The following is a 26,615-nucleotide window of genomic DNA, read 5'->3' on the forward strand; positions in this document are numbered from 1 at the left end:
GACAGTGGGATTGCTGGGGCTTGCTGGCTGCCAGCCTACCTCCAGGTTCAGCGAGAGACCCTGTCTCAGGGGAATATGATGAATAGTGATAGAACAAGACACTTGGCATCTTCCTCTGGAGTTTGAGCATGGATGAGCATGGATGGGCACACACATCTGTGCACATGCACATATACACACATATACTGCATACATACTCAAACACATATACACACAAGATGAGCACATCCATATGCATAAAAATAATTTTTAAAGAATTTAAAAATAATCAAGATTGAAAACAGCACAGGTTTTCCATATCCTGTTCCATGCCTACTTTCTGAGAGCCTCTCTCCCTTTTCTTCCTTGGGTAAACCATGGCCAGCCCACTAGTTCCCTTGAGTCACTTGCACTTTTGAGTCCTTTGCTACTACTCTATTCATGATGCTCTCTCTAATTCCTCGGCTGTCTGGAATATTCTCGATATCTAGCTCTTTGATCTAGTGTCATCTTGGAGATGACCACCTGAACCACCCAGTCTAAGTCAGACTTCCTTCTCTCCACTACTTTCTGTGGTTTTCACATCATTTGCGCCTACTTGAAAGATGCTATAGAAGAGATGACGTTCGCTGGGCGGTGGTGGCGCACGCCTTTAATCCCAGCACTTGGGAGGCAGAGGCAGGTGGTTTTCTGATTTCGAGGCCAGCCTGGTCTACAGAGTGAGTTCCAGAACAGCCAGGACTACACAGAGAAACCCTGTCTCAAAAAACCAAAAATAAATAAAGAAATAAAGAAGAGATGAAGTTTTTGCTTATCCCCAGAGTCTAGGGGGAATTTAATACAGACTGACACTAATAAACTCTTATAGAGTTAATGAATGAAAAAAATGAGAGTCGTCATTCTGAGCACACATGAAGAGGAGCCAGTTGTACAGAGCATTCGAACCCACAAGACAGCACCTCCAGGAAGGGCTTCCTTGGCCCCTGGAGAACAGAAGTGGGAGCAAAGGAAATGAGAGAGTTGTAGACTCCTCAGCCTTTGCCTCCACAGCAAACAAACAGAGTAGGGTGACAGAAATGCAGAAGCAGATTCACCTCCCAGTGGGTGTTAGTCCCCCAGACATGGGGACAGGAAGCTACTTGGGGATGTGTTCTTGACATGCAGACCTCTCGCTCACACACCACCCTTTCCAGCTCAGCCCCATCTCAGTGCACACATGTGGGGACTCATGCATGACTCTGCACAATGTAGAGGGTTGGGATGAAAATGGACAATTGGTGGCATTCGGCCACAGGACTATGAGGTCAAAAGTCAAAGGGGCAGTGTTAGGAGAGCATGATGGGGCAGCATATTCCTTGAGGGGGTTGCCTTTCACTGGGCAATGCTGGCCAGAGAGAATCTAAAGACTTCTTTGAATGATCAAGGGCTCCATTATTCTCTCCAGTGTCAGATGAGCTGGGATTGCTCCTGGTTCCACAGCACGGCACCATGGAACAGATTTGGAGATTGGGAAGGGGCACTAGAGATCAATAATTCTACCTTTTTCCTGGAGTGGGAATCTCTCAGCCCAGAAACTGGAAAAACAATCAGGTGATCTCTTCTTCTGTCCCATCCCCAAACATGTACTGGCAGAGATTACTTCTCATTCCTGGACGGCAGTGCCACCAGCCAGTGTGGGGCTCAGCAAAGAACGCGTGGTTGTGATGCCTGGAGAAACGTGGATTTCTGAAAAGATTGATTTCTAACCACAGAGGAATAGTACATGTGCTTAATCAAACTGAAGACACTGGCTCCCCATGAGGTCTTAACTCAAATATTAATCACCAGAGTGGTAAACGGTCTGAGCCTGGGCTACTGTGCTGACAGACAGACCAGACATAGGAGAGCCAGGCAACAATGAGGCTCAGGAAACAGAAGGCTCCTGACCCAACTGTGCCCAGCACTGTTTTCTTAAAACAACTACTTCATGATAACCTCTTATTCAAGTGAAATGGATTTTGTAGGTCTGTAACACAACTAGACATGGGATTCTAAAAGTTAAGTGAATAACATGCTCCACATAGAAAATATATACAGAGAAAAGGTTAGACGAGTTGGAGATTTTTAATTTTTTGCTTGTGCTGTACGTTATGTGAATGTGTACGCACATGCCATGGTGTGCAGGTGACAATCAGAGGATAACTTGCAGGAGTCGGTTCTGGTTTTCATCCTTGACCCTTTGGGTTCTAGGGATAGAACTCAGACTGTCAGGCTTGCAGCAAGCATCTCTTTCCAATATGCCACCTTGCCCCATTTCAGTGTATAAGTGCTTGCTACACCTACTCTCAAGATGGAGTGAATAACCAGAATCTTATATATAATTATTTTAAATATATTGGTGTGCCATTAGTTTTTGTTAACATAACTAGAATCTAACATCAACTAGGAAGAGGGAACCTTACCTGAGGGATTACCTCCTTCAGTTTGGCCTGTGGGGTTGTCTGTGGGGCATTTGGTTGATTGATGTATGATGTGTGAAGGCCCAGCCCACTGTAGGTGGAGCCACTCCTGGGCAGTTGCTCCTGAATTGTATAAGAAAGCAGACTGAGTAAGCCATGAGGAGCAAGCCAGTGAACAGTACTCCTCTATGGCCTCTGTTTCAGTTCCTGCCTCCAGGTTTCTGCCCTGTTTAAGTTCCTGCCTTGGCTTTCCCCAATGACAATGACCTATAAGCCAAATAAACCCATTTCCTCCCTGAATTGTTTTAGGTCAATGTGTTTTATCACAGAAAAAGAAAGAAAGAAAGAAAGAAAGAAAGAAAGAAAGAAAGAAAGAAAGAAAGAAAGAAAGAAAGAGAGAGAGAAAGAAAGAGAGAGAGAGAAGAAGGAGGAAGGAAGGAAGGAAGGAAGGAAGGAAGGAAGGAAGGAAGGAAGGAAGGAAGAGACAAAACCTAACTAAGACAACTGGGATATGAGATAAATAACTTGTTAGTACCTTTGTTTCATATCTAGTATTTTAAACAAGCTGAGAGGGGTTGAGGAGGGAGAGAGAGTATAATCACTTAATTTTCATAGCTATAGATAAGGATTCATGGGGATGTTGTTTGGGAAACTCAGAATGTGTAAGCACTGTAACTGTGGATGACCTAAGTTTCAGCAATGGTGGGCGACTGAGGAAGATTCTGACTAAGACCATGTCCTGACACAGCCCATCATTGTATTCGTTTATCTGCTTTCCTTCAGAAGTCTATACATATTTAAAGCATGCACAAAATATTTTCCATCTATATGTAAAATAGAGTTCCTGTTATGGTTTGAATATGAAATGTTTGCCCAGGTTCGTATGCGGAGTGTTTGCCCCCTCCCCACAACTGGTTGTGCTATGTGGGAAGATTCTGGAAACTATAAGAGCTGGGACCCAAGCAGAAAAAGTGGATCATCACTGAGAGTGTGCCTCATAAAGTTCTGCCTGGTGCCTGGTCCTTTGCACACTCTGCTTCCTGTCCCCCAGAAGAGCAACCTCTTTGTCTGCATCCTAGTCCTTTCCACACACTACTTCCTGTCCTCCTGGAGAGCAGCCTCCTCATCTGCATTCTTTCATTACCATGACGCTCTGCCTGAGCACATGGAGCTGAGCCACAGTGGCCTCTGAAACCCTGAGCCAAACCTTTCCTGGTTATTTGGTCACAGAGATATCAAGTAAACCGGTGTCATAAAAACAGGATTGTTACTCTGATTAAATATGATTATGTGTTTCTTTAGCTTCTAGAACTAGTTTGGGGGAGGAATTCAGCTGAGTTGGGAGATAAAGGTTACAAAAGCCCTAAAAAGTTATGATCAGAGCTAAGTGGGAAGTTCTGGTTGGTGCCAAAGACCAGAAATGTCTCAGAAATGCAGACATGCAAATGTCTCAGTATCACAAAGTTTCAGGTGGAAACATGGTCTTTATCCAAAATTGGACTAGAGACCACCTGTGTTATATGCAGGAAAAGCATTTGTCAGCATTTTGTCCGCACCCAGAGATGAAGACTTTAAATGGAGTTGCTTTTAAAAGAAATGGACTGTGGGGTTGAAGAGCTGGCTCAGCAGTTAGCTGCATATACTGCTCTTCCAGAGGATCTGAGTTCAGTTCCCAGCACCCATGTCAAGTGGCTCACAACTGCCTATTAACTCCAGCTCCAGGGGATCCAATGCCCCTTCTGGTCTCTTCAGGTATCTGAAGATACATTTACATAGCCACACATGGACATAAAACAAGGACATATAATTAAAAACAAAATAAATCTTAAAGAGAAACATTTTTAAAATATTAAATCTTTATGTGTATGAGTATTTGTCTGAATGTACATCTGTGCACCGTGTGCATACCTGATGCCCACAGAGGCTGGAAGAGGGTGTGGAACCCCCTAAATGGAGTTGGTTAAAAACCATAGTGTGGGTCCTGGGAATTGAACCTGGATCCTTTGGAAGAGCACCCAGTACACTTAGCTACAGTCTTCTCTTCAGCCTCAGTTGTGAACCTTAAGAGGCAGGTCATGGCAAGCGCTTAGGGCATGACCTTCCTCTTAAAGGAATTCATACAGCTCTTACAAAGAGCTACAGGCCTGAACTGTGTGATTTTTCAAGAGTAGGTTGGTGCGAAAGAACACCCAACTCTTCTCAGTCACTCACTTCCTGTTTTGTCGTGTCACTTCTCACATGAATTCCTGCCATGTGATCTCACATGTCATAAATCAATCCTGAAAGTTCTCACCCCATTCTTTGCAGATGATTGTGGACTTTCAGCTCTTAAACTGTGAGCTATGGAAAGCCTTTCTTCATAAGGTATCCTGCCTTGTGGATTTAATTACAGCAACAAGATATAGACTAGGGTTGTCCCTGGGGTCACAGCCACCCTCCAGAGCACTATTGGTCCAAGAGTGCTCACTGATGACAGTGACAGCGCCTTCTCAACAGGACCCCTGGCTCACTTGCTCACATTGCCACACAATGGGGAAGGTGTGAGCCACCACAGTCAGAGATGGTTCAGGCCTTTCTCATACTCTGCTACACACTGGGAAGAGGCCTTGCCTTGCCTTCTCAGAACCTCAGCCTCTAGCCACACAGATGGGCCAGACAACCAGTGTGTCCTCTCTGTGCATTTACCCTCACCTAGAAGCAATTATTTCTGGTTCCCATGAAGATGGACTTTCATACATACTTCTGAAGTCACATATGTGACTGCCTAGGACTTCTAAACCACTTCACGGAGCAAGGGTGGGTGATCTAGGGAGATTTGAGAGATGGGGAGGAGGGAGAAGGGCCAGATGAACACAGGGCTGTGGTCACGGATTGAAAATCACTCTGCCCAGTCCCTGTTATTAAGCACACAGGAAGAGCATATGACTGGCATCTCAGCCATACGCCATCAAAGGAACTTGGAGTGTAACTAGACTATTGGTCTTTAAAATCATCCAAATCACAAAACAGAAAAGAGTCAATCAAACCACTAGGGGAAAAATGTTTCCACCAAAAAGAGCTTTTTATCAGGCCAGGTGACAACCCTAAGGCAAATGTGCAGAGCCTGGGAACCTCTATGGATGTGGGGACCACTGACCTCAGCTCTTGGCATTCTGCCTACTGATTATCACTCCACAGCCAGCTGGCCTATAAAAGACTTGGGTAAGAGGTGACAGGCAGGCCTGTTTATGACTGTCTTCTCTCTCAGCTCTACCTGTTGTCTCCTGACTCACCTCAACTCCTTGAAGCTAAGAGCACCCCTTTATAACTCATGACCCTGTGACTGGGAGGGGCCCTCTAACCCTCTCCTAATTGACAGCTTACTTGAACCTTCTCCTATCCAATAGATGGAGGCCACCTGTCCCACAAGGCAGCTGGGCCTAACATTGCTTTTATCCCTCCCTCTCTTATAGGTAGACTTGTTCACCTCTATCAACAGAAGATAGGAGAGGTTCCACACACAGCCGGGCCTTCAACGTCACACCTGTATTCCAGAAAGTTCCTTATTGCAGCTAAACCCCTTACCATAATGCTATAACCCCTTCACCTTAATCCCACACACACACCCGACTCAGTGCCTCTTAGTACCTGCCACCTGCCAAGGGACAGGATTCAGTCTCCTTTGTTTGTCTTTTCACCCTGATTTAGCGTATGGCCGTTGCCTTGTTATTAAATAACCAGAGTATGAGTTTATTTTGCTCTGGCTGAAGAGTATTACACACATAACAAAACAATAAAAGCGCCAGAGAGCACCTGTTCCCTGTTCTGCCCAATTGGGCTTGACTAGGTAGCCCTCGTATTCTGAGAAGTGATGACCTTCCTTGCACAGCAGCATCTGGCTCCTGCCCTGAGCCTCCCTCCTAGGAGCTTTCGTCTTATCTCCCAGGCTAGCTTCACTTACCACTGCCGTGAAGCTTTCTGCATCTTTCTATGGTTCCCCGCAGGTTGTTCACTCATCAGTGCACCTGAAAAGCAAACAGGAATTTAAATCTCTGCTTCTCAGACAATACAAGCGCAACTGGCTCTAAATGCTGAAGGTTGGGACCTGGGTCTCTAGAGGAAGTAGCTATTAGGCTGTTGTCCGAGAAACACTTAGCACCGTAGTGCCAGCCTGGGGGCGCTGTATGGGGACTGCTGGGTGTATAACCAGACTTGAAGGCTGCTGGGACAGAGAAATCTAGATGGCATGGTTGCCACAGGAGCATCGAAGAGTAAGCAAAGAAGAGTAAGATGCAAGTCCTCCAGTCTGTGGCAACTTCTGCCGGTCTGGAGATCAGTGTGAGCACTATACACAGGTAGAGGATATTCATTCCCAAAGTATACTGGAGCCAAAGGTCAAAGATGACCCAAAAATATGACTGATGACTACCCCTTCCCCCACTACCAAAGACAATCTGTCAGGCAGGAAGCAAACAAGTTAGAACTCTGTAGATGGTCCAGAGGCTCTCAACCCACTCACATGACTTCAGAGAATTAACTTATGTGTATGGACACACAGCTTCTATTTTAAAGGAAAGACAAACACGTACCATACAGTACAGATAACTGGTAAATTACTTTTAAACACCTAAAGCAACTCTTAGCCCTTTCCCTGGCAGATATGGCCAGCTAAGGTCTAGAAACCTCTCCAAGTAGCCCTGATGAGATGGAAAGTGAGCTCTGGGCTGGTTCACCTCAATGTGCTCTAAAGTGAAGCTGGAAAGGCCTGAATTAAGTAAGTAAGGCTCGCTCTGTGCCCCCTCTGGTGCAAGGGAGACCAAGTCATTCAGTCTGGAAGGAGGGGCCTGTCGTAAAATTTCTTTTTTTGTCCCAGTGAGCACAGATGTGCCAAGAGCCTCCACTGTTGTTGCCATGGTGATTGCTCCTTCTCATGCAGTGTGGCTGGGTTTCAGGAGATGGAACTTAGAAAAAAAGAGCTGGCCTACTTGACAAACTGGTGAGCATCACTGGAGAGAACAATCCAGGACTCTACATGTGGGGGCTGTTCCTGTGAGAAGATCCTGTCTTATGTTATCCAGGGGCACAGCAAACTCTCAACAGATCCATCTCTAAACAGCTGGGATCAGGGCTGACAAGCAACACACTCCTGCTATCCCACGGTGACTTCCTCCTAGGGGTTTGCTGGGGAGCAGGTGAGCATCTACGTGACGCTGACGCTTGGCTTTTCAGATGGTGGCTGTAGAACAGCCCTGCTCTGAGATGCTTTCCAGTCTGTTTGCATCAGAAAGATCAAGTACCTCAGGCATCTCATCCAAGAATTCATCCCTGTCTATCACCATGGTCATTTCAAACACTAGGTTTTGCACAAGTTTCGGGTGGGATTCCATGTTCACTTGACCCAGTGTGCAGGTCCATGGACAAGAGGAAAATGTGTGCCCAGTCACCATGCCAACTGCCATGACCGACATACACCATGCTATGCTAGAATGACAGAAACTCAAATGGCAGAATTCAACAGTATGGAAGGCAATGAGCGTACTAAACACGATTGTGCCCTCTTCCCCTCCCAGCATAGCACATCTGTGTGTGTAAATGAGTGCATTTTTTCCTCTCAAGGGCCATTTGGAAATCCTTCTCTGTCAGGGTCCCATCCTCTCAAGCAGGAAACAATGGTTGCTTTCTCTAAAAGGCCAAAGAGTAAATACGATCAGCTTAAGTGTTATACAGCTTCTATTTCAACAACCAGCACTGTCACTGCAACACCAAGCAGTCACAGAAATATACAATCAAATGTAGCTACATTCCAATTCAACTTTCTTGGCATACACTGACAGTGCACAGTGGGCCAGACAGACTCAGGAGTCGCATTTGCCAGACTGCTTTAGCACGCTCACCCCGTGCCTCACATTGCCTGCTCTTCTTTCTTAGCTCAGTGGTTACAGGACACCCTTCTTATACCCCTAGGTGGTGGGACTTTGATGTCTTTTCCCTCCCTGATGGGACAGGTTCACTCATTAGGCTTCTTAGATGTGTGATCTGTCTAAGGAAGGCCTCCAGTACTGGTAGTCCTAGACAAGCTAGGCACTGAGACCCTCAGTCACATCTGAACATTGCCCCTCCCTGTGGGATGTGGCCTGGTTATTTTTTAGAAGGCCTCTCTCCATCTTTCCCTTATCATCTTTTCCCCTTTGATAACAAAAATGTCTTAGTTTTGTTCAATGCCTTTTGAAAGTAAAACTCCATGGAACTCCTGACCAGCTGCAGAGACGATGGTTTCATCCCTTTTGCCTTTTTAAAACTTGTTTATGACTTTTATTTACGTATGTGTGGTGTGTAGGGTGGTGGGTGGGTGGATGCACCCCATGGCATTTCTGTGGAGGGTAGAGGACAGCTTGTGGGAGTCTATTCTCTCCTTCCACCATAGAGGGTCCAGGGATGGAACTCAGGTCACCAGACTTGGCAGCAAGTGCCTTTACCTGTTGAGCCATCTCACTGGCCCCAAGACTCAATATGGTTGAGGGTCACAGACCTCAATGTAGATTCCAGGACAAAAAAAAATCAGATCTCTAATAAGTAAAGATAGAATCAGCAAGACTCTGGAGTCTAAAACATTTAATTTGAAGTAGGAAGAACTCTAGAATACATACACTCCCTCCCATTTAAGAAGTCCAATGAGTTTCTTTCTCAAGAACTCAGTGGCTCAAAATGTGGAGGGAAAATGTCGGGGCGTAGGGGAGGGGCGAGGATGATTGAAGGCTGTCTCGAGCTATGGAGCCTGTGTTTGGGGTTGAAGAAAGGCTCCAATGGATGGAGTGTGCAAGCCTGAGACCCACAGTCAACACCCAGAGAGCACATACATACACTAACATGCACACACATATACACCTTTTTTTTTTTTTAAGAAAAAGAGATATTATCTTCACACAAGGAAAATGGTAGGAAGTATGCTGAGCCTGTCACACAGCAGCCAGCCCTGTGATTTGGATCTGAGGTTTGCTTCTTAATCAAAAGGCCTTGGGCCTGCAGGAGTGGGTTATATAAATCCTAGGAAGCCTCAAGAAGTCAACCGAAAGATTCAGGGTGAGAGGCATCCAGAGAAGGAAATCTGATCTTCATCTGCTTTATTAAGTTAACATTTTTCTACCGCCATTGGCCGTCTCCCCTCTAAAGCCCCTGCACACGTGTGAAGGGTAAGAAGTGAATCTATCCTTGGCAAACCTAGAGTGGGTGGGCCGTGAGTGTGCTCCTTGCTTGAATATCACTTTCAAGACAAAGTATAATAACCCCTGAGTTAAATCCTCCTCACGGGCAATAAATTATAAATAAGTTGAAGTTCACAGCCAGAGAATTTGACACAGCTCTGATACAGGCTAGGGTAAAAAAAAAAAAAAAAAGGAATCACATCTCCAGTTACACTCTGAAAGCCTAGCTGGGAGTTTTCCTCAATATTACAGTTGGTTGAATGGCAGCACAGGCTTAGGGATACTCCTGGTGCCAAAGGGGACAGTTTGTGATATCCTGGAAAACATGTGGTCACTCAAAGCTGTCCTCCTGTCTCAAAGAAAGCTAAAGCGTTGGGGGGGGGGGGGTTGTTTTTACTGGAGTTTTGGTGTATGGGAAAGGTGTTGTTAGATTTTTTCAAACGGGTTCCATGTGACTCAGGCTAGCTAGCCTTGAATTTGCTATGTGGCTAAGATTGATGTTGAACTCCTAACCCTCTTGCTCTCATCTCCTGGTCCTGGTATTACAGGTGTGCACCACCATGCCCTCCCTGCTTGTTTTACTTTTGTTTTATGTGGACACCATTTTTGCTGAGCTTCCTTTGTATGTGGGCTTTTGTGGGGTTGATGGGAAGGATATGCACATGTGTTGGTCTCACATGCTCATCTGTGTGGATGTACTCAGAGCAGAGGCCAGAGGTCAGCCTCAGCCCTTATACCTCAGGTATTACCCACTTTAAAAAAAAAAAAAAAAAAAAAAAAAAAAAAGACAGATTCACTCACCAGGCCAGAACTTGCCAAGTAGATTTAACTGAGTTTTGGACAGGGGACCCAACCCCTAAGTACTGGAGGAATTAGCTGAGAAGACAGTTGGATAAATCCCCCTGCCACCTTCCTTTGCTGGGCTCCTGTGTGCTACTTTGCAAGCTTGAGGTGATGGTCTGGCAAAGGCCGGTGTAAGCACAGGTAAGGCCCTGTACTGTTTATGAACTGAGCTGACATGCAGGGGCATAAGTGAAGACAAGGTGCTCACTAGCACTGGCATCTTTGGAGTACTACAGGCTGCAGACAGCCTGACTGGTGGAGAACCCAGGCACAGACCATTCCCTGACTCCATCCCATATGGGCCTATGCAAGCAAAGCTAAGGGCTCCATGGGAGACTAGTAACCCATTTCTTGTCTGGTTCCAAGAAAGGTCTTGAGGCCTGGAAACACAGCGACAAACAGTGAAATAAGAATTTATAAAGTTATCACTGGCGTTCTGGTTTAAGAAAGTTTTTTTTTAATTGAACCCAAGGCCTCTCACATTCGAGACAGTAAATACGGTTTATTGGAATTCATCTGGGTCTCCTGGTTTCCACACAGTCTGTGACCACTGGGGTTTTGCAAGACAAGTGCTGGGTTAAGTACTCCCACAGACAAATTAACCCAATGGTATGAAAGGCCTAAATACTATCTGTGCACTTACTAAAACCTTTGCCAATCACTGCCCCTGGGCAGTCACTTAGTTCCCCCAGGTAGCTTTTTTTTTATATTAACTTACAAACTGAAGAAGAAATTGGATTTACCCTGATAAGACACCTTAGTGGATAAGATGAAGGAAGTGCAGCCAGCATGCACTGGAGTAGGACACAGCTACCAAAAGTTACACTGATGGATGGTTTTAATAGCATGCAGAAAAACAATATTGTGTTAAGTAAAAATGGCTTAATTTAAAACACATCACCAGTGAATTTCACTAAGCATTTATTTGCAAATTAAAAAATACCAGATAGTCCAAAATGTGGTGGTTCACACCTTTAATCTCAGGAAGCAGAGGCAGGTGGACCTTTGAGGCCAGCCTAGTCTACAAAGTAAGTTCCAGGACAGCCAGGGCTACACAGAGAAACCCTGTCTTTATTCCCCTCCCCCACCAAATATTAGATTAAAATAATTACAGCAAGACTAGCTTCGACAAATAGGAATTTGGATATTGTTTTTATTATGCTTGGGGGGAGGTTAAACTATTTTTAAAACAGATATGACTTTTATGAATAAGTATTAAAGTAAGAGTTCATAAACAATTTATTACAAGGAGATAAATGGTTTCTGGGATGAAAGGATTTTTGCCAAAGGTATGGAGAAATAAATGAGAAAAGAAAGGAAGGAAAGGAGACAGGGAAGGAGAGAGGGAGAGGAGAGAGGGGGAGGAGAGAGGGAAAGGAGAGGGGGAGGAGATGGAACCAGAGGAAGAAAGGGGGGAAGGAAGAGAGAGGGAAGGGAAAGGAAGGAAGCAGGGAGAAGGAGGGAGGTAATTTATAACAATTTTAGATAGTTTAGAGATATTTCCTCAGAGAATTTTAAGGCAGACAGTTTCTATGCATGTGACACTGTGTCCAGGCTGCTGTGTGGTCTCTGAGATAACTGCCAGAGCTCTGTAGGTTAAGTGTGTCCTCAGACTAGGATGGCCACAGGTCTTGAGAAGGGCGAGCAAATTGGCACTTACCCAGTGTTTTGTGGTGAAAGGATATCAGTCATTCCTCATCCAGTGAGAAGTGCTAACTGTCCACTCATGAGGACTAACACAATGGCTTGGGGATGTGACTCAACAAAGCTGCTTGCTGTACAGGAGGAGAACCAAAATTTGGATCCCTAGTACCCATGGTGAGTGTCCATAAGCCTGGCACCAGGGGCAGAGGGAAGACAGGTGGATCCCTGGGCCTTGCTGGCAAGCCAGTCAAGCCAACCAGTGACTTCTAGGTCCAGTTAGACCCTGTCTCAAAAATTAGTTGGAGAACAGCTGAAGAAGATACCCACATAGACCTCCAACCTCCAGATCCCCCTGCATGCATATTTGCATATGTAAACATACATTCACACACACAGAGGCAGGCACACACAGGCACACATACATATAGGCAGGCACTCACAAACAGAGGCAGGCTGTCTCTCTCTCTCTCTCTCTCTCTCTCTCTCTCTCTCTCTCACACACACACACACACACACACAGAGAGAGAGAGAGAAAGAGAGACAGAGAGAGAGAGGCAGGCAGATACACACACATACACAGAGGCAGGCACATATACATACAAAGGAAGTCACACACTCATGTGCCCATGCTAGTGCGCGCACACGCGCGCACACACACACACACACACACACACATAATAGTATCTCATTCTGACTCCACCACAATTTTTGTCCTCTGTGTTTGTGACTGTGTAGAGCTGCCTAGCAAAGCTAGGACAAAGCTCTAACAGATGAAAGTGTCTCATCCCAGACCAGACCCTGAAGGCTGCAGAAGCTACAGTTAAACAGAGCTTTCCACAGATTGTATCATTTCTTATATTTCTCCCAACACAGAGCTCTTCACCAAAGAGGCAGAGAAGAAAGGGAGGTGTTTAAAGTGTCCAAAACCACATCAAATGCCAAGGGAGAAAGAACAGGATGGACAAAACAAAGTGCCTCAGGGAACCTGTCAGCATCTTCACTCCTGCCATGCTACCCCACCATGCCATCTGACCACACAGGCCATGTCGTCCAGACCTTCCAGAGAAAGTCCACACACTTAGAACCCGAGCCCCTTAGTCCAAATGAAGTTGAGGACCGTGGCTTGGTAACTGCTAGGAGAGAGTTGGACCCACCAAGACACCATCATCTATCACCAGGCTTCCAAAGCCCTGGAAGAGAAACTTTGAACTCTAAAAAGAACAAGCCAGAATGAGAGCCACAAGGGAGATATGTGAGGAGTAAGATGTGCAGTGCCCCTTCCTAGGGAGGGAAGGAGAGGGATGGGGGTCCCGCCAATCCTAGACCCAGTGCAGGCTAACCCTCTTAGCAACAAGCCAGGAAACCTCCTGGCCTACACTGACAGAGTAGCTAGGAACTCAACTTTAGTGAGTCTGAGTTGGTAACGGAAACAAACAAATGCTTGATCAAAATACAAATAGACTTACATCAGGGCTCTAGCATCTATTGCAAGGAAGTATGCCAGTCAAAGCCTGGGACTTGGAGGTTGCACCACAAGAGAAAAGGCAAAGGTACACTCAGATGAGCTCCCTCTCTTTTGGAGCAGCAATGCTGGGTTCCCTACAGAGAGCTTCTGTCAGCAGCCTAGCTTGAATGAACATGGAGTCTCTTCTACAGGTTGGATCTGCACAACTTCACATGCTGTTACTTTTAGAGAGTTTGTCCTGAGAAAATAAAAATAAAGGCACTCTTAATCATGTTTTTATATAAGATGGAAAACCAATCTCTATGTAAAAGAATATCATCATTTTGACTTGGACCAGAAGGGGGCGGTTGAACTTGCATCTACTCCTGCCCCCAAGCCATCTAAATGGGTCACTGTGAAGGCTTAGAATGGTAAGGTAGGAATGAAGGGCAGTGTTGGAAGACTTTCCTGGCATGTGTAAAGCCTGGGCTCCATCCTCAGCACAAAAGAGAGACAGACAGACAGAGACAGAGAGATAGAGACAGAAAAAGAAACAGAGAGAGACAGAGACAGAAAGACAGAGAGACAGACACAGACAGAAAGACAGAGAGAGACAGAGAGGGATAGAGAGAAAGATATAGACAGAGCGAATCAGAGACAAGAAGACAGAAATATATACACACACAAAGAATGGTTCACTTTAAAATATAGCTACAGGAAAAAATTCTGAGAAATGAATCATTTGGCAATTTCTGTATTGTATGAGCATCCATAGTAAAGTCCTAGATGGCCCGGATAATGTGCATATAGGCTATAATGATGAATAGCGTGCACACACACACACACACTCACACATATACTTTTCCTAGCTCACAATTTTTATCAGGGAATGGTGTAACTATTTGTTTAACTCCCTGCCTTCTACATATGCCCATATATGTGCATAAATTTATTTATATATGTGTTGTTCCAGGGACTATGGCAAACCAAACAACAAAAGATCAAATCAAGTCCATGAGAATCGTCAAGACGCTCCTACATTCCCACAGCACCCACTTTTACAGTAAATGGTTTTTAAAGATTTGTTTGTTAATATAATCTGTGTGTATGGGTGTTTGCCTGTATGAGTTTGTGTGCACCGCAAATGTGTGGTGTTTACAGAGGCTAGAAGAAAGTGTTGGGTCACCTAGAACTGCAGTAACAAACAATTGTAAGCCACTGTGTGGGTGCTGGGGACCAAACTGGGGTCCTCTTCAAGAGCATATATTCTCTTAGCTACCTATCTCTTCAGCCCCATAATGAATTTTTTATTAGTAGAAATCTTCTCTAAAGTAATAAAAGGATGGTATAATTAGTAGATAACCCGGGACCACAGTGGCCCACTACCCCTGTCAAGTATATTCTAAATAATTATGCCCCTTTTATCCAACTGCCAGCACAGTGGGTTTGCTGACGCCAACACTACCACAAGCTCTTGAATCGTGAGCTAGGATATGAAGGCCTATTGACTACAATATCACTAGGCAATAGGAATTTTCTGGCTTTGTGGTAAACTTACAAGACAACTGTCATATGTGTGGTTTATCATCAACCAGTATATTGAGCTGTGCCATATGGCTGCTAAGTTTCATAAAATGTGAAATACTAGTAACGGGAAATTTTTATAAGAAAAGAAGAATGGAAAAATGAGAGGGAGGGAGAGGGGATGACTAGAGACCAATGGCTACACAGTTTGTTGAAAGATAACACGATTTCAAAAGCGCTGACGTGGAGAGAGGCGCGTGTCTATGAGCTGGTCAGATACACCAGGTCTCTGATGGCTGAGGTTTAATCACATACTTTGTTGATCCCTTTAGAAGATGAGGGTATGAAATGAATCACAGATGTTCCGGGGGAAAAAGATGCCACCTTTACTTATTCTCCCAGTCACTCCACAGCCATATGAGAAGGAGAATGCCATCCATTTGCCTAAGTTGGCTGGAGACTCAATGTAATACAATATTCCCCTCAATAGAAAGTTACATGTATATCAATGGTTTGGCTTTGAAACAATCGGAACACAGCAGCATACACTTTGTGCCAGGACAATAATAACATGATTTGTTCTTTGGTGGCACATTTAGTGACTCAAGGTCACAGTCATAAACATTGTCCTCTGTACCATGGGTATAAGCAACTCCCAAATAATGAATAATCCCATTAGTGAATAATACAGGCATCTCAAGAGTTCTCATCACAAAATAAGAATTTCCCAAAACATCCCAGTACCCACCCTTTGTACCAGAATGCTTTGTGTTCTGCTGTCAGTATCTATGGTCCAGGGACAGGACTCTTCTATTAGCGCCTTTCATCTAGCCACAGCCTGATGCTTTTGGAGCCTTCTGTGGTTCTGCAACCCACATGCTCTTTCAAACCTCCATGAATCGGCTTTGTCCTCTCGATTCTACCATAGCATCATAAGCTTACGAATGGTCTCTGATAGCAAACCAGCCTGAGTTGTTACAGTATCTCTGAGAAACCACCCCTCCCTCTCATGCAATGCAAAGAAAACCCTGGGTGATGCATGGGTTTTAGAGGAGGGACTGACTCATTCCTAAGGCAGAGCCTGCCTAGTCCAGGGAAGAAATGGAAGACTACAGAATTTCCTTGGAATCCTTTATTTCTGTAAGTTATCCTAACTTACAGGGGTGCCATCTTTAATTCAGCTGCCACATACTACAAACTCATACTGAGTCCACAAAGACCCTGAACCCAATATGGCCCTTCCTCTGTATTTGTAGGGTTTTGTTCCCTGAACCTAAAAGCAGAGTTGTATCTATGTCCTTGAAGGCAAGAGGTACTCAGCTCCTAGACCTAGACTAAGCTGTTTGACTTAGGCTGTGTTGAGAGTACAGACCAACGTAAGCTGCCAGGGGCAGAAGCTCAAATATAGGATTGACTGTTCACTGCCATCGGTGGGAATAAATGGATGCCCACAAGTAATTGCTGAACCAGTACGTCCATCCTATTGTATCTTATTAAACTCGGTCCATTATTTAAGTTGCTCATGATTCTTATGTCCTATCATTAACTACAGCAGGAAGCCCTCCAAACCCCACTGTCTGTGCTCTGAAGAAGACAAAGTATATCCTCAGGCCACACCCACTCACCACCACCTTTTGTATAGCCTGTGACTTAGAAATGAGTTTTACATTTTTAAGTGGTTGGGAAGAAAAATCCAAGAGAGAATAATATTTTGTGGTAAGTTGAGCTGATATGCTCACCTCTAAAAGTTAAACAAATATCTGAGTACAGCCACTCTTGTTTATTATGTATTGTCTATGGCTACTTCAGAACTGTCACAACAGAGCTGGCATGGCTACTAGGTGGCCCCTTATAGAGTAGCTCTGGACATCCCTACTCCTCAGAGGCCATTAGTGTTCTCTGAACATTAGTCAAAACAGTGAATGACATCATAGTCCTCAGCAGAGCACAGGCCAAGGACATCAACATGACCTCTAGAGCAACACGGGACGTGGACACTCAGTTTTCTTTAAGGGGCAGGCCGCTGGGAGTTTGAAATGGACAACCCAAATTGAACTGGCTTTTTTCTTATCGTTATTTTGGGGAGGTCACAAAAGGTGGGGTGGACCTGGGAGGACTGGGAAGTGAGTGTGATTGGGGTACATGATGTAAAATACCCAATTGATAAAAATATTATGCTAGGTAAAAAAAAAAAAAAATGTTGAATGGCCCAAAGATAAGAATTGCCTCTGAACCAGATGAACCACCATATGCAGAGTCTGGAGACCTCCCTCCAGCAGGGGGCACTACTCTCTAACACCAACCAGCTCTCTAGGTACACTCCTGCCCATTGCCATAGGCCCTCCCTCTATACTCAGCTTTTTTTTTTTCTTTACCTTGCTCCCAAAACTTCTTGAAAAGTTGTCTAAACCCAAGGGTAGAGGGTGGAATGTATTATGTAAATTTCCTGTGTGTCCCTTGCTCCACAGACTAGTAAAGAGGGCCATGAGACATCACTCTCAGGCAGGTAAGGTGTGTAAGAGCCTATAATCATACTTAGAATACTATTCAATTCCAACAGTCAGTTCAGCTGAATGATGAGAATTCCTGCATTGAGCCTGATAGTGTGCTAGTCCAGACATGTCCACCTTGGAGACCCACGGGTCTTGTGAGTCTCAGAATTGCTATGAATATGGCCCAGCATATTTGCAGATGACAATGTCATGTACAACATGAAAAGGCTGGACCCTCCTGTCTAGAACATGGAGAAGGCGGTCTAAAGTTTGGAGCCCTCTGGTTTCTGCCTCCTTTGGGTTCTGCTTGTTGCTTTCTCTTCAAAGCCAGCATTCCTCCTTGCTGGAGCCCTAACCTATTATAAGAACTATTTTAAGGCTACACAACTTGACAAATTAACATCAGCCTTACATAAAAACCTCCTTTGGATTCCAAGGACAGTGGGAGAACCCTCTCTCCTGAACTACACAGAGGAGAGGGATTAATATTCTGAATCAATTATCTTTCATTTCTCTCATGTAACATATCATTTGGTTTCCATAAAGTTCTGGGCCATTGCCTTCTGGAAAAATTCATGGAGCCAGTGAGCAAACGAGAGGAAATGATTAAAAAGAATTTTCTCTCAATGCCACAAATTCACTGAAACCCTTTCAAGGCTCTGGGCAATAGCGCCTTTGGTCCTCTCTCTCTGCCTATTTTTCCATTCGTCCTCTGACAGCTGCTGAGCACCCAAGAAGCAGCTGGGGTGAGATGCAGGGACATGCTGGCAGGTAAGAGCTCAAGGCCTTAAGAGACATCCCAGAACATCCATTTTGCACTAAAGATGGACTCTCCTGAAAATGAACTACATAATTCTAAAGTAAAACTTGCTCAGACAGACCACAAAACCAAAGCAAGAGAAAATAAATCCATCAGGAATGATGAGACTGAGCCAGCCACTCTTCTCAACTACAAATACAGTGACTACGTTTGAACTGCTAAGAACAAGGGTCAGTGAGACCCCTCCATCCATGAAGCCCTCCTGGGTCCCCTCCCCCATATAGCTGCACATGGGAAATCACACTAAGACCTTCCTAGGAAAATGTCTTTCTTAGTCACACACTGCTTTGACTGGTGAGAAGTCTTAGCTGGAGATGCAGTGGGGGAATGTTTTAGATTTTGTATAAGCCTCTCAGAGCACCTAAACACATCTGGTTAAAGAACAATCCTTATCCAGAGAAGGAAGGCACTCTCCCCCTTTGATAAGTCTGAAAGGGGGCATCTGCTAAAGGCAAATGCCTTCTGAACAAGATAGGCATTCCTCCTAAGTGTCTGCTCTTGACAGTTTTTAAGTCCTATCTGCTTAGAATAGAGCCCTCAGATTCATGAATGCAGAAATGATCGACACCTGTCAACCTGCTGGGTCACCAAGATATGTATGCTGCAAATAGGAAGATAATGCTGACACTGGGTAGTGGAGCTCCCATCAGCCTATACCTTCATCAGAGTCTATGCAGTCTATGCAGAGTACTTGCATATGGTGAAATTATGATACAGATGAATTCTTCCTGAAGCCAGCAATTAAACCATATGTTCTCATATGATGATAAGTCTGAAAGGGGGCTCAAACTGTCTCAACTGTCAAGAGCAGACACTTAGGAGGAATGTCTATCTTGTTCAGAAGGCATTTGCCTTTAGCAGATGCCCCCTTTCAGACTTATCAATGATGTTCTCAGATGCTGGGGGCCTTTCATCCACACAACAGTTAAGGGCCATTTTAATCTTCAGTGTGTGTGTGTGTGTGTGTGTGTGTGTGTGTGTGTGTGTGTGTAAGCATCTGGGGGTTTTGCCTGCATGGATATTTGTTCACTACTTCACACAGGCCAGAAGAGGGCATCAGATGTCCTAGAACTGGAGTTACAGGCAGTTGTAAACTGCCACGTAGGTGTAAGGAATTGAACCTGAGTCCTCTGCAAGAGCAGCCCGCTTCACCATCCCCAATCAGATTTTATTCTTAACATGGTTTTACATGAAGGCAGCAGAAGGAATCAGAACGAACAGGAACACTATGAAGGTAGTCGTAGGTTGTCCTAGTTTTATGAAAAATGATTTTATATCTCATTACTTATGAGTCTGACTTTGGCTTGTTGGAGAATGCAGCATGTGTTTGTTAAATTTTAAAGATGGCTGAAGCTTCCAACTCATTAGGAGCATCTGCTGGAAACGTTGACATATGAAACTACTTATTTAACGGCATCTGAGAAATGTCATAGCAACCAAGATGATAAGTCACATTACAAAGGAATGGGAAGTCCTCAGAAGAGCCAAATTATCTCCAACTCTTTCACTTGGGGATGTTTGCCATTTGGGGGCATGGGGCAAGAAACACAGGAACAGTAAAGAAGGAGACTGTTAAGAGGCAGAAGAGCCAGGAGAGTTAGGCAAGTCTGTCTCTGGGGAGACAGAGCTTGAGATTCAGAGCTGTGAAGACAGCCAGGGAGCCTGGGGTGGTGTTGCACATCTATAATCCCAGCACTCAGGAGGCCGAGATGAAAAGATTTCACATTCAAGGCCAGCCTATGCTATATAATGAGATCCTGTGTCCCAAAAACAAGGTTTGAAAAGCAAGATCTCAGAGAGAATCGAGGTGCAGATGAAAGGGCTCGTCCCCAAACAATCTTCCTTAGAATTATTTTCTGGATAAGTTGTACAGAAAAGAATTAAGAAGCCATCAGAGAGGGGCAAGGGTGAGAGAATTTTTCCTATAATCTCAAAGTGATGAGAAGAGGAGGACCAAGTCTTCATCCTACTAAAGAATAGGAATTTAGAAAACATTTTATGTGCTCATTGAAAGGCTGTAAAAGGAATGACATCATAGGAAGGAAGGAAGGAAGGAAGGAAGGAAGGAAGGAAGGAAGGAAGGAAGGAAAGAAGGGAAGAAGGAAAGAAGGAAAGAAGGAAAGAAGGAAAGAAGGAAAGAAGGAAAGAAGGAAAGAAAAGCAGACGAGGGTGATATCCTGACTACACTGAAGTATTCCACCCTTCTGCTGCTTTCCCAGTGATAGGCTGTCTTCCTTGGGGCAAAGTTACTTAGCATACAGTGCAACATAATTGTATAAAGCTAATCACACCAAGAAGCAGAACCAACCCAGAGAATTATCTCTGTCTTAGATGCTAGGCAAATTCTTTAAAATAACTATAATGTATTCCCAAAAATATTGAGCCGGAGTATACATTTTCAAAAGTAGAAATTATTTTAAAAAATCATGAAAGGTAAAAACTCAGTAGATAACTTTAACAGAAGAGTGGACGCGGCTGAAAGGGGAGTTAGAATAGGAAAAGCCACTGTAGAAAAGAGACAAGGCTGAGTAAAACAGAAAGGGATTGTAAAGTACAGAAAACACCATGAAATGCAGGAGAACTGGAGTTTTTTTGGGTCTGAGGTATTGGTATCTCAGAAACGGAGGGAAAATGAAGGAAATCAGAATTAAGATTTAAACAGACAATTAGCCAAAGATTCTCAAAACCAAAAAAAAAAATTATATTCAAACCAAAGTTCAAGAAATACTATGAATCAAAAATGAAATGAATGAAAGATGAAAAAAAGGACACAGGGTACATGACAATAAAATCAGTATAACAAAAGTCAAGGAGAAAAAAATTAAGAAAAATAATAAAATGAAAAATAGTGCATTATCCTTTTAGGAGTGGGGAGGAAAGCAAGACAAACAGACAGCTGACATCCTAAAATAAATAAAGGAAAACCAAAAAATTGGAATAGAATCTTCACTGTGGAGGAAGAAATGGCCACACTCAAATTTCATATGCAGTAAAATATCCTACAAAAGTCAAGCTTAAATAAGCCATAAAATTTAAAGTATTAAACCAGGTGCTGGGCTGCTTGTCTACAATCCTAGCACTTGGGAGGGAAAGGTAGGAAGATCAGAGGTCCAAGGTCATCCTCATTTATATGGTGAGTTTGAAGCTATCTTAAAATACACAACTTGCCCCTATCAAATGCTTCAACATAAAATTTAAAATATGCTAGAACTCTACATAAAACTATGTTATTAAGAGAAATTACAGAAGAGTTTAATAACAAAAGGTGTAAGCATCTTCACAAATTGTGAGACTTGTCAGGTTTAGTGACACACCCTTAAAATCTCAAAACTTGGGGTCTAGAGACTGGGTATAATGCTGAGCTACATAGCAAGATTGCCTCAAAAACTAATCAATCCATTGGTTAATGAAGAAATACTAAGTGGGAGACATTGTAGAGTTCAGATGTCAGCTCAAATATGCATACATATATGTGTATGTGTGTGCGCATGTGTTTCAAAATAGTCTGTAGATACAGTGTGAACAAAAATAGAATTCCAGTAACCATTTTCATGGTATTAATATGATAGTCGAATAAATTAATTAATAATCAATAGAAATCAATTAATCAAGGTTTATCTTAAAGTTATGCACTTACTATAGAATGCATTGCTCAAAGGGAAGATGGCTGCCAGTATAGAACAGACCAGGGCACTGTATCCATGTATCAGACACACGTACATGTGAACACTTGACCTATGACAATGGCTGCCAGTATAGAACAGACCAGGGCACTGTATCTGTGTATCAGACACACGTACATGTGATCACTTGACCTATGACAGAAATACTACTGAAGTACAACAGAAAAGGCTGTTGTTCTCAACAAATTTCATCAGCTGGACAATCACATGGGGAAATGGACTACATGCCTTATGAAAATTTAATTTCAGATGGGCCTCATAGCTAACATAAAAGATAAAACAGCAATGCTTCCTCACCAAGACAGAATAATATCTTACGGCTTAGGAGTAGTACACGTTTCTTAGACAGGTCATTAAAACAAATCATAAATTAAAGATTGACTACTGGACTTCATCAAAATGAGTAGCTTCCCTGCATCAAAGTAAGATGCCGAGGAAAAAGGCAACACTTGGGATGAGGAGATTTGTGATGTATATATTGATGATGCTCACGACCAGCAACAGTTGGGTTTTTTTCTTGTCGAATTGACACAATCTAGTGTCATTTGGGAAAAGAACCTTGTGAGAGAAATGACTCCATCAGACTGGCCTGTAAGCAAGCCTATGTGGCTTGCTTTCTTTCTTTCTTTCTTTCTTTCTTTCTTTCTTTCTTTCTTTCTTTCTTTCTCCCTTTTAATGGTTGATGGCTAGGGGAAGGATATCTATCCCACTGTGGGTTGTTCCACCTCTGGGCTGGTGGTCCTGGGATGTATAAGAAAGCAAGCTGAGAAAGCCATGGAGAACAAACTGGTACATAGCATTCCTCCACAATCTATGCCTGAGTTCCCACCTCCAGATTTCTGCCTTGATAGCCTGCCCTGAACTTCCCTCAGTGGGGGACTATGATGTGGGCAGCGGGAACCTATCTATAACAGAGAGACCCTGTCTCAAAAAACAAAAGGGAATAAACTAGCACATGGCTGTTTGTAAAATGGATAGATCTAGAATTATCCAGGAAACAAACGTTTAGAACGTTTAGGTCTGAGAGTTTCCAGGTATGGTTAGCTAAGGTGGAAAGACCCACCTAAGCATGGTTGGTACATGCCCAGTCAGTCTAGCACCAGCATCCATCTCTCTCTGCTGACTGTAGATGCGATGTGCCAAGCTGCCTCATGCTCCTGCAGCCACGAGTTCCCTACAATGGTGGACTATAACCATGACCTGTGAGACAAAATAAGCCCTGCATTCCTAACCCGGCTTTTTGCCAGGCATTTTGAGAAAAATAACTGATACAGGGATTTAGCAAAGGCCTTCTGCTCAGAATCTCCTACAAGGCACCAAGAAACAGTCACAATCCAGCTTTTCAACTAGGCCAAAGGCATCACAGACACTCACAAGCATGCAAATAAGCATATGGACTGTTGCAAAATATTATAGATCATCACAGAAACACTAAATTAAAACCACAGTGAGACCCCACATACATGGGCCAGAATGACTAAAATGTAAAAGAACCATGTCAAGCCCTGCTGAAGATGTGGGGCCCTGATGGCCAGATGCAAGACACTCTAACTATAAACGACATTACTCCACCATGCCAGTGAAGTTAAGGATACAGACACACAATGACCCAGCAGGTTTATTCTCAAGCATACACAGCAAAGAATTGCACTATGTCCTCCAAAGTCACCAGCAATACCAACAGAAGCACTATTTACAAATGCTTCCAAGTGCAAACGACTCAATTGACCATCAGAGCTGTAACAGAGACATCTTGGTAATGTCATACCATAAAACAATATAAAGCAATAAAAGCAAGCTACTACTTTGCACAACAACCCAGAGGACACTAACAGACACAGGGTTAACTCCCAAGAGATAGACATGAAATAGATTCCAATGCAGGACTCTTTTACTACGGATTTTAAAAAAGAAAAAGAGGTGACACTTTTATCCTAACAGTCCAGAGGTCAGGCTTCATGCCTACCTCTGGGGAAACAACTTGGAGCATACAAGAAAAAAAAAAAAAAAAAAAAAAAAAAAAAAAAAAAAAAAAAAAAACCAACATTGGAATGCTAAGAATGTTCTATATCTTAATCTGAGTTGTGATTAAACAAGGTGTGTATGTCTGTAAAAGTGAATCAAGCTATAAACTTTATATTTGCACATTTTATTGGATGTAGCTTATACCTTAATAAAAGAGATATGGAAACTAAAATCAAAACTGAAGGCAAAACAAAGACTGTCCTAGAAAAACAAAACACAAGAAAATTCATCATAAAGCTGAAGAAAATACTATAGAAAGCCAGTCATGCTCTGCTCATTCTGCTCTCAGGCAGATGAGAACGGTCCTAAATAGTGGGGAAAGGGGAAGTGGGGAGGCATGACCACAGTAGGAAGGGGCAGGGGTAACAAAAAGGCACATGTTCAAATCCTAGAATTGTTTGGAGAAGGGACAGTACTCATTTAAATTTCATCCTAGAAGGTCTTCGAGTCCTGTTTGTAAGATATGTCACTACATATGTGTAAATATATGAAAAATCTTGGCCAACATGAAGGCACACAACTGTAGTCTTAGTATGCAGGAAGCAAGGTCAAGGCCAGTCTGAGCTTCACAGTGACTTCAAGGCCAGCCTGGGCTATACAGTGAGCTCAAGGCCAGCCTGGTGTGTGTAGCAAATCTCGTCTCAAATAAACAATAAGAACAAAATGAAACATCTAAAAAGGATTTGAATTCTGAAATCTGTTTGGTCACAAGTATTTTATAACTGTATTTATGTGTGTGAGTTTGCATGTGCAAGACAGTGCCCAGAGAGGTCAGAACAGAACACTGAATCTTCCAAAAGGAGCTAGTGTTACATGTGGTTGTGAGTCACCTACCCAAAGTGAGTGATGAGAATTAAATTCCAGTCTTCTGTAAGAGTAGTAACCTCTCTTAACCACGGAGGCATCTCTCCAGTCACAAGCATTTTAGATGATAAGAAAAGTAAAACCTGATTATTCTGTTTTCATTAATATAAATTTAAAATATGACATTAGACTTAATTATTGGAAAGCTTTTTAAGCATCTCTAGAATCATTTAGAAATGTGAATCTCCATTTGCAATTACACATTGAATTAAATCTAAATCTTGGTGTTTCTATGAACATTTGGTGCCTGGAGTAATATTTGCTTATTTTAACTATTTCATTAGTAATAGTATGTTGATTATATGTTTTAATGATATTATTTTGATATGTTAAATAAGATATGATTTATAATAACTGTCAAAGATGCATGTTGTAGTACCAATATTGTCTTCAAAAAGGAAGGTAGAAAATGTACAAGTAATACACATCTATGTTAATCAGCATGCATAGAATATTGAAGCCCCTAAATGGAATACTGTACTAAATTAAAAGATACTCCTATACTCGACTGCATGAATGAATTTCACGATCAGGATAAAGCTATATATCAATGAGTATATATGCTATAGATCCAATGATAGAAAGTGCAAAAGGTAACTAAAAGTAGTTAATATAGAGGCAAGCAGGGTAGGTAGGGCCAGAGAGATAGCTCAGTGGGTAAAGACACTTGCTGTCAACCCTGACTTCCTAAGTTCAATCCCAGCACTCACATGGTGAATGAAAGAACTGACTTCTGCAAGTTGCCCTCTGCCCTCTACACATGCACACGATAAATAAATAAAACTTGCTAAAATAATACCAATAAGGATAACTAATCCAAGAGCCTACCTAAGGAGATCTGAGGTACGGTTTTATAGATAGATAGATAGATAGATAGATAGATAGATAGATAGATAGATATAGATATAGATATAGATATAGATATAGATATAGATATAGATATAGATATAGATATAGATATAGATATAGATATAGATATAGATAATTCTTTTACTGGGTGGTGGGTGGAACTGTCAGGCCAGTGTGCATCTTCACTTTGTAAGTTAATCAAACTCTATGCTATGATCTGTTCTATTTTCTATATCAATAAAAACCCTATGTTAGATCTCCCAAAGAAATATAAATAAAGTGATTGTTATTCTATAAGAGCAATGCTTGCTATATGTGGCCATGGGCTCAAGGCATAATATCTTGTGTTTTCAAATCAACTTTTGAGAAAAAAAATTATCTATAATAATCTCTTGGTGTTATGTTTTATAGCCCATGATACAAATTAAATAATTTATACCTGACTTTATTTTATAGTAAGGTTTAAAATGTTACAATAAGACTCGATTTTATAAATTTAGAGGTATCTGTCTTAGGTAGCTTAAGGTACCTGGGGCTCAGAAAGTGTTGCATGGTACAAGAACTCCAATTCACAGACTAGCCATCTGGGAGCATTTGAACTTCTAATTCACAAGTTGTTTCTTCTTCAAAAATATCTGTATTTGAAAAAAAATAACCAGGAGACAAGCATAGTGGTCCACAGTTATAATCCTGGCACCTGGGAGATGAAGGGAGACAATATAGAGCTTAGGATCACCCTTAGCTACATGGAAAGTTCCAGACTAACCTGGGCTACATGAGACTATGGTTCAGAAAACAAATACAAGGGGCTGGAGAGATGGCACAATGG

This window comes from Arvicanthis niloticus, chromosome 1 (assembly GCF_011762505.2).
Source record: "Arvicanthis niloticus isolate mArvNil1 chromosome 1, mArvNil1.pat.X, whole genome shotgun sequence".
Classification (NCBI taxonomy): Eukaryota; Metazoa; Chordata; class Mammalia; order Rodentia; family Muridae; genus Arvicanthis; species Arvicanthis niloticus.